At 39.5% G+C, this 12,406-nt stretch overlaps 1 pseudogene; it reads left to right on the top strand.

Annotated features, from left to right (window-relative positions):
- The first annotated feature begins 11,135 nt into the window (after positions 1-11,135).
- Positions 11,136-12,137, top strand: LOC133233046 (olfactory receptor 4C3D-like; annotated as a pseudogene).
- Positions 12,138-12,406: the final 269 nt, after the last annotated feature.

Genomic DNA, 12,406 nt, shown 5'->3' with positions numbered 1-12,406 from the left:
CAAAGTTACATCATAAGTAACCTTTAACGGAGAAGGCAATGGCACTCCACTCCAGTACTCTTGCCTGGAAAATCCCATGGATGGAGGAGCCTGGTGGGCTGCAGTCCATGGGGTCGCTAGAAGTCGGACACAACTGAACAACGTCACTTTCATGTTTCACCTTCATGCATTGGAGAAGAAAATGGAAATCCACTCCAGTGTTCTTGCCTGGAGAATCCCAGGGATGGTGGAGCCTGGTGGGCTGCTGTCTATAGGGTCGCACAGAGTCAGACATGACTGAAGGGCCTTAGAAGCAGCAGCAGCAGCAACCTTTAACCAGACACCCCATGCTCTACTCATTTTCAGCACAAATGCACCTTTCAAATATTTTAGCTTATAACAACCGCTTGCCTAAGTGGTTGGTTGTTTCTGTAGATCAAAAAAGTTAGAAATGAAAAATAAGTAACAGATTATCAGATTTCTTTCCTAGGTTCCCTTTCAATAATTTCACAGTCTAACTGTGTGACCAAACAGTGTGAACAAGGTAACATCTGCAAGAAGTCAACAAGGCTGCATGCAATGGGGGGTGCCGAGGAATCTGACTCTCTACCTCAACGATTAACTGAGATTACTTCCCTTCCTCTATTCAAAATGCTCATGGCTCAGCAGAATCTTTGGAGATGGTTTTTGGCAACACTAAATCCATCATTTCTGTAGATTGCTTGCATTGTGGTTTAAGACAGCTCTCCTATTTACTAAGTTTTATGTGTATTGATTTTCTTTCAAATGACAAACAGCTTGATCTGACTTGGGAACGATATTCTGTTTCTGACTACCCTTCTATATCACTATGATAATGTTAATATATAAAACCTATTTATTTACCAATTTACTTCTTAGCTCTTTATTTTGTTCAGTTAACATATTTATCCATGAACCAAGAGTATACTGTTGAAATTACTGCAGTGTTTCAGGTACCATTGTCATATTAAAAAAAAAAAAATCACTCCCAAATTTAGTGGTTTAAAAAACTGACTCTCACTGTACTGTTTCAGGTAATTATAATAGATCAAGAATTTGATTAGCTCAGTTGGGTACTTTAAGTTCAACATCTCTCATAACCTTGCAGTCAGAAACTGGCTGAGGCTGCAGTCATGTAATCAGTTTCCTCACTCATATACCCATATATGCTGGGAAGCCTTGAGTACTGGCAACTGAAACAGGCAGGACTCCATGAAATCATAGGGTGAAGCCTCATATAATAGAACTGGTGTCCTAGTGAGAAATGGAACGTAAACCAGAGCCCACATGTTTGCTCAGAGGAAAGGCCCTGAGAGAATGGAGTGAGAAGGAGGCTGTCTGTAAGCAGGAAGAGAAGCCTCACCAGAAACCCATCCTGCTGTTACTTTAATCTTGGACATCCAGTCTCCAAAATGTGAAAAAAAAATGAATGACTTGTATTTAAGCTATGCAGTCTGCATTATTTTGTTGTGGAAGTCCAAGTCAATTAATGTATGGTGGTATTGATAATGAATGATGATGATGATAAAATACACATTGACTTTGCTCAATAGAGGTCTGAATTGAATAACCAAGTTTCAGTTCAGAAAAGAAAAAACATATTTTCTCATCCAATTGCCAGAAATAGATAATTTCCAAATCCAGGGATTCTTTGACTAAAGAAGATATCAGATATTTTTTGAGTTATAGCTGTCAGCACTAATAGGTGTGCAAATATTCAACCTAATCTTTCTCTGAGAGGTCTATGATCATTTACTAAGGTAACTACATTCTAGCAAATAGAAATGCTCAGATCTTTCTGGAGATTACTTGAAATGGATTCTAACCCTCAGTCCTGGGTGGCATATTGCCACGTCCTTCACTGGTCAGAAAGCTGATTGATAGTTGTTGACCTGAAACATATAGGATGCCAAATATTTCTCCAGCAAGAGTGAGTTAATTTGGGATCAGCAAGAATTGCAATTTAGGGCCTGTAACCATGATGAATCATGTGCAATTCCCCCACAGGCAAGGAAAGGTAAATGCTTTTATAGAAGGGAAAAGAAAATTGAGGGGACACTAGTAAATAAAGAACACATGACTTTTCATTGGCTGAGATGTTGCCAGGAAGAAGAAGAGTCTTTTTTCTTCCTGTTGGGCTCTGCTATGCTGCTATGCCTTCTGGTCTCCCAATTCTATTTAACTGGGTTTCTGTTTATTGACTTCTAACAAGGTGAGAGGATATTTATTCAGTGCTTTCCTAGTGGACCAGTTCTACATATCTAGTGATCTATGTGTATTCTACAGAGAGCATACCTTTCCATCAGGTCACTGTTAAGGTGTAAAGTACTTGAAATGAAAGTATTTGAAATGAATCTGTCTTTCCAAAATAATGAGCAAAAATAACCATATTTTTGTGCTACCAAGGAGATTTGACAGATGCAGAAAGTTCTCTAGTCTTACTATTACAACTTAGTTTACTTTTGTGGGTTAAGAATAAAGTGAAGACACAGGCTAAACCAGTGTGGAAAATGGAAGCTTAAAAAAATCCTGTATGATAAGTCTTCACTTTGTGTATGTTCTATTTACATGAGAAAATCCTATAGAACTGAGTCAAAGGACGTATTTGGTTATGACCTCTCAACATTCTTATTTCCCTAGGCAGTTCTCACTTGGGAAACAATGAAGCTCATTGAAATAATTACATGAACAATTACACAAAGAAAATAATGTCTTTTGTTGAAATTACCTTATTTCAAGTAAGAATAGTGGCTAATCCCATAGGGAAAATATATAACAAGTTGGCATTTAGAAAACCTGAATTCTTATCTTTTGTTTGTTTGTTTTTGTTTTTATTTTATTTTTTTAACTTTAGAATATTGTATTGGTTTTGCCATATATCAACATGAATCCGCCACAGGTATACGCATGTTCCCCATCCTGAACCCTCCTCCCCCTCTCCTCCCCATGCCATCCCTTTGGGTCGTCCCAGTGCACCAGCCCCAAGCATCCAGTATTGTGCATCGAACCTGGATTGGCAACTCGTTTCATATATGATATTATACATGTTTCAATGCCATTCTCCCAAATCATCCCACCCTCTCCCTCTCCCACAGAGTCCAAAAGACTGTTCTATACATCAGTGTCTCTTTTGCTGTCTCGTATACAGGGTTATTGTTACCATCTTTCTAAATTCCATATATATGCGTTAGTATACTGTATTGGTGTTTTTCTTTCTGGCTTACATCACTCTGTATATTAGGCTCCAGTTTCATCCACCTAATTAGAACTGATTCAAATGTCTTCTTTTTAATGGTGAGTAATACTCTATTGTGTATATGTACCACTGCTTTCTTATCCATTCATCTGCTGATGGACATCTAGGTTGCTTCCATGTCCTGGCTATTATGAACAGTGCTGAGATGAACATTGGGGTACACGTGTCTCTTTCAATTCTGGTTTCCTCAGTGTGTATGCCCAGCAGTGGGATTGCTGGGTTATAAGGCAGTTCTATTTCCAGTTTTTTTTAAGGAATCTCCACACTTTTCTCCATAGTGGCTGTACTAGTTTGCATTCCTACCAACAGTGTAAGAGGGTTCCCTTTTCTCCCCACCCTCTCCAGCATCTATTGCTTGTAGACTTTTGGATCGCAGTCATTCTGACTGGTGTGAAATGGTACCTCATATCTGTAATCTGACAGTATCCAAATATGCACTTTTGGAAATGCCCCTTTCCTACCCTGGGTTTCAGATTCTTTTTAAGCAAAATGAAAAGAGTGAATTAGATACTTTCTAATAAACCCCTAATTCTCAATAACTAATATTTTATTAATTGCTTATTTATTTGTGGGCCTAATCCTGGCCTCTATACACTTTAATTCTAAAAACCTCATTTGTAATATAATATGAAATCCATGATAATTATTCAGTTTATGGTGAAACATGTTCAACATTTCCCAGAATCTTCTAATTTTGGAGAGCTCTTAAATTCAGCTTGGAACTGAAACAGCAGAAGCAGGCTTTTAATTCTATTACTTACTGATTACCTCATCCTGGACAAGTGAAATAAATATTCTAATTCTCAGCTTTTCTATCTATGAGTTAGAAATTATGTATTTATCTCTGAGTTATATTCAAATTAAGTATGAATGATGATTACAAAAAATAAATACTCAATGTAGGATAATTTTCTAAATAAGAAATTTAGGGCCAATGATATATGGGCAGGGTTGATTACATGCTATTTAACTGACTAAATAAATAAAATGCCTGTATAATTAGAAAGTTTCCTGAGAGAGGAGATGGGCAATTCTCAGTGGAAGAAGTTGACATCTTTGAAATTCCCAAGGGTTTTTTTTTTTTTAATTAATTTTTTAATGTTTCCACAGATTAGGCTGATAAATAGTTTTCTGAAAGCCTTGGTTGAAAGATGAACGTTAAAGAAATCTCCCGCTAAATATTTGGTGAATTTGTACATGGGAGGTAATGCAGGCTCAGGATCAAGACCAAGACTTGAGATCAGAGAGTTTTGAAATGTATTTTCAGGGTTGCTCCTCAGTAATTACATGTCCTAGAGTACAATGTTGAACTTCTCCATGTTTCAGTTTTTCTATTTTCAATGTTCTCAAAAAGATTCTTAAATGAGGTAATTTATAAAATTCTTCACACAATACCTAGCATATATGAAGCAATATTCCGTTTTGATCATTACTTATATTAATAATTGCACATCTTAAGGAAGAACTTTGTAACTTACCCAGTAATAACATCTCTCAAGAGGAAAATAGGCTTCATTTCCTTAGTCCTTTATCATCTCAGAACTTGTAATATTTTGGATACCATGGAAATATACACAGAGATGAGAAAGAGCTGTTGGACCATTTTACTTCACAGCAAGCTTTGAAGGAGATTTCTACAAACTGGCTATATATAAATGAATCAAAAAGAAAATAAACCAGAAAATATATGATGAAATAATCCACAAGGTAAAAATACATAGACTTTTATGAGTATTTTAGCTTATTTCTCTAAAATGCCATTATTTTTAATATATATTTATTTATTTTAGTTGTGTGCTAATTACTTTACAATATTGTATTGATTTTACCATACATCAATATGACTCCATCACAGGTATACACGTGTTACCCATCCTGAAGCCCCTTCCCACCTCCCTCCCTGTACCATCCCTCTGGGTCATCCCAGTGCAACAGCCCCAGGCATCCTGTATTATGCATCGAACCTGGACTGGTGATTCATTTCATATATGATATTATACATGTTTCAATGCCATTCTCCTGAATCATCCCACCCTCGCCCTCTCCCACAGAATCCAAAAGACTGTTCTATACGTCAGAGTCTCTTTTGCTGTCTTGCATATAGGGTTATCGTTACCATCTTTCTAAATTCCATATATATGCATTAGTATACTGTATTGGTGTTTTTCTTTCTGACTTACTTCATTCTGTATAATAGGCTCCAGTTTCATCCACTTCATTAGAGCTTAAACAATTCTGCATGTAAGTGTTGCTAGTAAGGTTTTACCTGAGGCTAAATGAGGACTGCAGCCCAGTAGACAATGTTTCAGAGAGTCCTGAGAAACTGCTCTGAGGAAGCAAGGGGAGGAGTTAGGCTCTATAGAAGCTTTGCAACAAAGGGCAGGTAGTTGGGATCATCAAAAGATTACTGTTAATTAAAGAAACCAGATACGTTAAGGAATTTACCACTGTCCTACATATAGGAAGATGCAAGAGTCTGGATTCACTGAAATATCTCATTTGATATACACTTCAGCTATCGGGGTCCAGTAACCTGTGGCTTCACATCATAAAATTCCTTTACCTTAGGGAGTGGCTGTCCTCTGAGGATCCTAAAATGGCATATACTCTTTTCTTCCAGAATTCCCTCAGGGCTCACAAGCTCACATTCTCATTGTTCAGCCTCTCAGTCCTGTCTGATTCTTTGTGACCCCATGGACTGCAGCATGCCTAGCCTCCCTGCCCTTCACTATCTTCTGGTGTTTGCTTAGATTCATATCCACTGAGTTGGCAATGCTATCCAACCATCTCATTCTCTGTCATCCCCTTCTCCTTCTGCCCTCAATCTTTCCCAACATCATGGTCTTTTACAGTGAGTCAGCTTTTCACATCAGGTGGCCAAAGTATTAGAGCTTCAGCTTAAGCATCAGTCTTTACAATGAATATTCAGAGTTGACTTCCTTAAGGGTTGATAGGTTGATCTCCTTGCAGCCCAAGAGATCCCCAAGAGTCTTCTCCAACACCACTGTGCAAAAGCACTAATTCTTCACTGCTTAGCCTTCTTAATGGTCCAACTCTCACATCTGTACATTAGCTTCCCTGGTAGCTCAGAGGTTAAAGAGTCTGCCTGCAGTGCGGGAGACCTGGGTTCGATCCCTGGGTTGGGAAGATCCCCTGGAGAAGGAAATGGCACCCCACTCCAGTATTCTTGCCTGGAGAATCCCATGGACAGAGGAGCCTGGCGGGCTACAGTCCATGGGGTCGCAAAGAGTCAGACACGATTGGGCAACTGAACTGAACTGGAAAAACCATGGCTTTGACTCTATGGATCATTGACAGCAAAGAGACACTGATGTATAGATCAGTCTCATGGACTCTGTGGGAGAGGGAGAGGGTGGGGAGATTAGGGAGAATGGCATTGAAACATGTATAATATCACGTATGAAACGAGTCGCCAGTCCAGGTTCGATGCACGATACTGAATGCTTGGGGCTGGTGCGCTGGGACGACCCAGAGGGAGGGTATGGGGAGGGAGGAGGGAAGAGGGTTCAGGATGGGGAACACAGGTATACCTGTGGCAGATTCATTTTGATATTTGGCAAAACTAATACAATATTGTAAAGTTTAAAAATAAAATAAAATTTTAAAAAAAAAGTCAAAAAAAAAAAAAAGAGACAGTTGGGAAAAAAAAAAAAAATGATACCTCTGCTTTTTAATACACTGTCTAGGTTGGTCTCAGCTTTTCTTCCAGGAGCAATGATCTTTTAATTTTGTGGCTGTAGTCAATGACTGCAGTGATCTTGGAACCAAAGAAAATAAAGTCTGGCACTGTTTACAATTCTCCCCATCTATTTGCCATGAAGTGATGGGACTGGATGCCGTGATCTTAGTTTTTGGAATTCTGAGTTTTAGGCCAGCTTTATCACTCTCCTCTTTCACCTTCATCAAGAGGCTCTTTAGTTCCTCTTCGCTTTGCTTTCTCCCATTAGAGTGCTATCATCTGCATATCTGAGGTGGTTGATATTTCTCCTGGCAATCTTGATTTCTGCTTGTGATTCATCCAGCCTGACATTTAATATGATGCACTTTGGATAGAATTTAAATAAGCAGGGTGACAATATACAGCCTTTTCATATTCCTTTCCCAATTTTGAACCAGTCCACCTTTCCATATCTGGTTCTGACTGTTGCTTCTTGACCTGCATTCAAGTTTATAAGGAGGTAAGCCACATGGTCTGGTATTCCCATCTCTTTAAGAATTTTCCACAGCTTGTTGTGATCCAGTCAAAGCTTTCATATAATCTATGAAACAGAAGTAGGTGCTTTTCTGAAATTCCCTTGCTTTCTCTATGATCCAACAGATGTTGGCAATTTGATCTCTGGTTCCTCTGTATTTTATAAATCCAGCCTGTATATCTGGAAGTTTTGGGTTCATGTACTTCTGAAGCCAGCTTGAAGAATTTTGAGCATTACGTTGCTAGCATGTGAAATGAGGAAAACTGTATGGTACCTTGAACACTATTTCCCATTGCCTTTCTTTGGGATTGGGATGAAAACTGACCCTTTCCATCTCACAGTGGAGGGCTGCAATTGCTGAGGGCTGTGACACCCTTGTTTCCTGATATGGCAGAAATTTTTCCAATTCTCATTATAATATCCAGAGGAAAAAGACTTTTTTGAAAAGTGAAATCAGATTTTCATAAAACATGAAAAGAACACATCAGAGAAATTTTATTTAGCTCATTGATTAATGAGAGAATTAGTAGGATATAATCACAGTCAAAAGGAAAATTCACTGTACTATATTTAATATTGTTCAATCAGAGATATGTAATGACTTTATAAATAAATGCAAGATTTGTTTTATCTCTAATGATCAGGGAAATCAATCAAACTTGCATCTGACAGTATTTGTATATCTATGCAAAGTAATTACTTCCATTCTTGTCAGTTGTCTGTTACTCCAATAACTGTAAAATAGCTTACAGTCAGTAAAAGATATAAATCTCATATAATTATGACTCCAAAGGGAATGCTACTGATAACACAAACATCTTTATTTTTGTTGCATATTAGTCTTTCACAGTAAATTTTTCTGAAAAAGTTAAATTTATTTATCAGGTTTATATAAAACAGGGACTGACGCCTTATGAATAAAACAGATTTATACAGAGAAAAGTGTTTTCAGACTTATATTTTTGCACTTCAGTTCAGTTCAGTTTAGTCACACAGTCGTGTCCAAGTCTTTGCGACCCCATGAATTGCAGCATGCCAGTCCTTCCTGTCCATCACCAACTCCCAGAGTTCACTCAAACTCACGTCCATCGAGTCAGCATCTTCTGTCGTCCCCTTCTCCTCCTGCCCCCAATCCCTCCCAGCATCAGAGTCTTTTCCAAAGAGTCAACTCTTCATATGAGGTTGCCAAAGTATTGGAGTTTCAGCTTTAGCATCAGTCCTTCCAAAGAATACCCAAGACTGATCTCCTTTAGAATGGACTGGTTGGATCTCCTTGCGGTCCAAAGGGCTCTCAAGAGTCTTCTCCAATACCACAGATCCAAAGCATCCATTCTTCAGTGCTCAGCTTTCTTTATAGTCTAGTTCTCACATCCATACACGACTAGTGGAAAAACCATAGCCTTAACTAGATGGACCTTTATTGGCAAAGCAATGTCTCTGCTTTTTAATATACTGTCTAGGTTTGTCATAACTTTCCTTCCAAGGAATAAGTGTCTTTTAATTTCATGGCTGCAGTCACCATCTTCAGTGATTTTGGAGCCCCCATAAGTAAAGTAAGCCATTGTTTCCACATCTATTAGCCATGAAGTGATGGGACTGGATGCCATGATCTTAGTCTTCTGAATGTTGAGCTTTAAGCCAACTTTTTCACTCTCCAGCAGGAAAAAAAGAGCGCTTGCAATCCTTCTATGTTTATGGTCGGGGGAAACAGTCATAATTGTCCCATGCATGTTAGTCTTTCAGTCGTGTCCCACTCTTTGCATCCTTATGACTATAGACTGCCAGGCTTCTCTGTCCATGGGATTGTCCAGGCAAGAACACTACAGGGGGTTGACATTTTTTCCTCTAGGGGATCCTCCTGACCCAAGGATTGAACCCATGTCTCCTGCATTTCAGGCAGATCTTTTACCAGCTGAGCCACCAGGGAAGCCCTATTTTCCCATGGTGAATGGCAATTTATCAAACATTTGCTCATCACCTAATAGATTTCAGGCACTGAAGCCATAGTAGCAGATTCTATGGTAATAGCCTCAAATGGTGCTAGTGATAAAGAACCCACCTGCCAATTCAGGAGACATAAGAGATGCAGGTTCATTCCCTGGATTGGGAAGATTTCCTGGAGAAGGTCATGTCAACCCACTCTATTATTCTTGCCTGGAGAATCCCATGGACAAAGGAGCCTGATGAGCTATAGTCCATACAGTCACAAAGAGTTAGATACAACTGAAGTGACTTAGCATGCAGGCACACATGGTAAGAGCAGAAACAGAGCTGAAAAGCTTTTATGTTCTGGATGGTTCCAAGTGTAGTGTGTCATAAGTAGCATATATATTTCCTTATATTAAATACTTCTGATAAATACTTGTCAATGTTATATGTCTTTTCACAGTTAGAGCTGAGGGTTCAAATGTATATTCACATGGAATAGAAAATAACTCTTATCTGTGTGTTCAGTTCAGTTCAGTTCATTCGCTCAGTTGTGTCCGACTCTTTGTGACCCCATGAACGCAGCACTCCAGGTCTCCCTGTCCATCATCAACTCCCAGAGTTTACCCAAACTCATGTCCATTGAGTCAATGATGCCATCTACCCATCTCATCCTCTTTTTCCCCCTTCTCCTCCTGCCCCCAATCCCTCCCAGCATCATGGTCTTTTCCAATGAGTCAAATCTTCGCATGAGGTGGCCAAAGTATTGGCGTTTCAGCTTCATCATCAGTCCTTTCAATGAACACCGAGGACAGATCTCCTCTAGAATGAATTGGTTGGATCTCTTTGCAGTCCAAGGGACTCTCAAGAGTCTTCTCCAACACCACAGTTCAAAAGCATCAATTCTTTGTTGCTCAGCTTTCTTCACAGTCCAACTCTCACATCCATACATAACCACTGGAAAAACCATAGCCTTGACTAGACGGACCTCGGTTGGCAAAGTATTGTCTCTGCTTTTTCCTGTGTGTAGCACTTCTCACAGAGAAGGCAATGGCACCCCACTCCAGTGTTCTTGCCTGGAAAATCTCATGGATGGAGGAGCCTGGTGGGCTGCATTCCATGGGGTCACAAAGAGTTGGACACAACTGAGCAACTTCACTTTCACTTTTCACTTTCGTGCATTGGAGAAGGAAATGGCAACCCACTCCAGTGTTCTTGCCTGAAGAATCCCTGGGACAGGGAAGCCTGGTGGGCTGCCATCTATGGGGTCACACAGAGTCAGCCACGACTGAAGTGACTTAGCAGCTGCAGCAGCACTTCTCAACTTACAACATACATCTGAGAATTATAATTTGTAAGCTGTTGGACAGATAGGCGGGCTCATGAGGCACTGAGATGACTTTGTAGAATCGCTTTCAGCAGAAATAATAGAAGAATCTAAATCTCATGTAGACAGAACACTGATTTCTCAATAAATTACACACGAAACATTGTTCTATGGGTGTTTAACAGGTGATAGGTGCTAGGTGTCTGTAGAGATGGAAATCATCTTGGAAACATTTATAAATGGCTTGAAACAAGAACTGAGACAAAAGTGACAAGGACATGCTCCACAGTAAAATAATCATTATTTCTTTGTTGTAAGAAATTCAGCTCAAATTTCTTACATGGTTAATTGGTATCTTTTTTTTAAACTTATTTGTAGATAATTCAGGACATAGGAAGCTATTACTTCCTAAATGGATGTCCTCACATGTCCCAACAACGTGACTGAATTTGTTCTCTTGGGACTCACACAGAATCCACACTTGCAGAAAATGCTCTTCATTGTCTTTTTGCTCATTTTCCTGTTTACTGTGTTGGCCAACCTGCTCATTGTCATCACCATCTCCTTCACCTCCACACTTTCTGCTCCCGTGTACTTCTTTCTCACTCACTTGTCCTTCATAGATGGCATCTTCACCTCTGTCACCACCACCAAACTCATCATTGACCTGCTGTACCAGAGGAGAACCATCTCCTGGAGTGGCTGCCTGATTCAGATCTTTCTGGAACACATAATGGGAGGTTCAGAGATCATCCTTCTCATTTATATGTCCTATGAACGATACGTGGCCATCTGCATGCCTCTGCACTACATGACCATCACGAGACAGGGGCTCTGCCAGCTCCTGGTGGTGGTGGCCTGGATTGGGGGCATCCTGCATACCACCGTGCAGATTCTTTTCTTTGTAAACTTGACCTTTTCTGGTCTCAACATCATTGATCACTTCATGTGTGATTTCTTCTCACTGTTGGAACTCACCTGCAGTGACACCTACAAGCTTGGCATCATGGTGGCAGCTAACCCTTCAGGAATGTGCTTATTTTATTTTATTTTTATCATGCTTCTCATCTCCTACACAGTCATCCTGCACTCTCTGAAATCCCATAGCTCTGAAGCATGACACAAAGCCCTCTCTACATGTGGCTCCCATTTCACAGTAGTGGTGCTCTTTTTTGGTCCCTGTATATTCACCTCTATGTGTCCTGAGGTCACCTACCCTGTGGAAAAATTTGTGGTTATGTTCTTTGCAATCCTCACTCCCGTGTTAAATCCTATCACTTACACAATGAGAAACACAGAGGTGAAAAATGCCATGAGGAGTTTGTTGAAGAGAAGAGGGACTCAGGCTATTCACGGTGCCAAGAAAGTAATTGTTTATATATATTCAGATGGCTACACCTGTTGTAAAGTGTGAATGAAAAGTAAGAAATTTTGTAGATCAAGAGGGAGAGAGATCCAGGAACTAACACTTGTTGGTTTCTTAATCTTGGCTAGTCATTATTTTAAACATACTGATATTTTAATGTACACTGTCAAAGTTTCATTGTTCATAGGTTCAGAATAGGCAATGAAAAGAACATTAAATCCACAGTTTGATGATTGTAGAGTAAGAAGTTTTTCTCCAGAGTCTTACTGCTGCTTTTTCAGATTTCTCATATGCTACTCTGATGAAATTGGCTTTTC

The sequence above is a fragment of the Bos javanicus genome, chromosome 19 (assembly GCF_032452875.1).
Source record: "Bos javanicus breed banteng chromosome 19, ARS-OSU_banteng_1.0, whole genome shotgun sequence".
Taxonomy (NCBI): Eukaryota; Metazoa; Chordata; class Mammalia; order Artiodactyla; family Bovidae; genus Bos; species Bos javanicus.
This window is presented reverse-complemented; position numbering and strand designations above follow the sequence as displayed.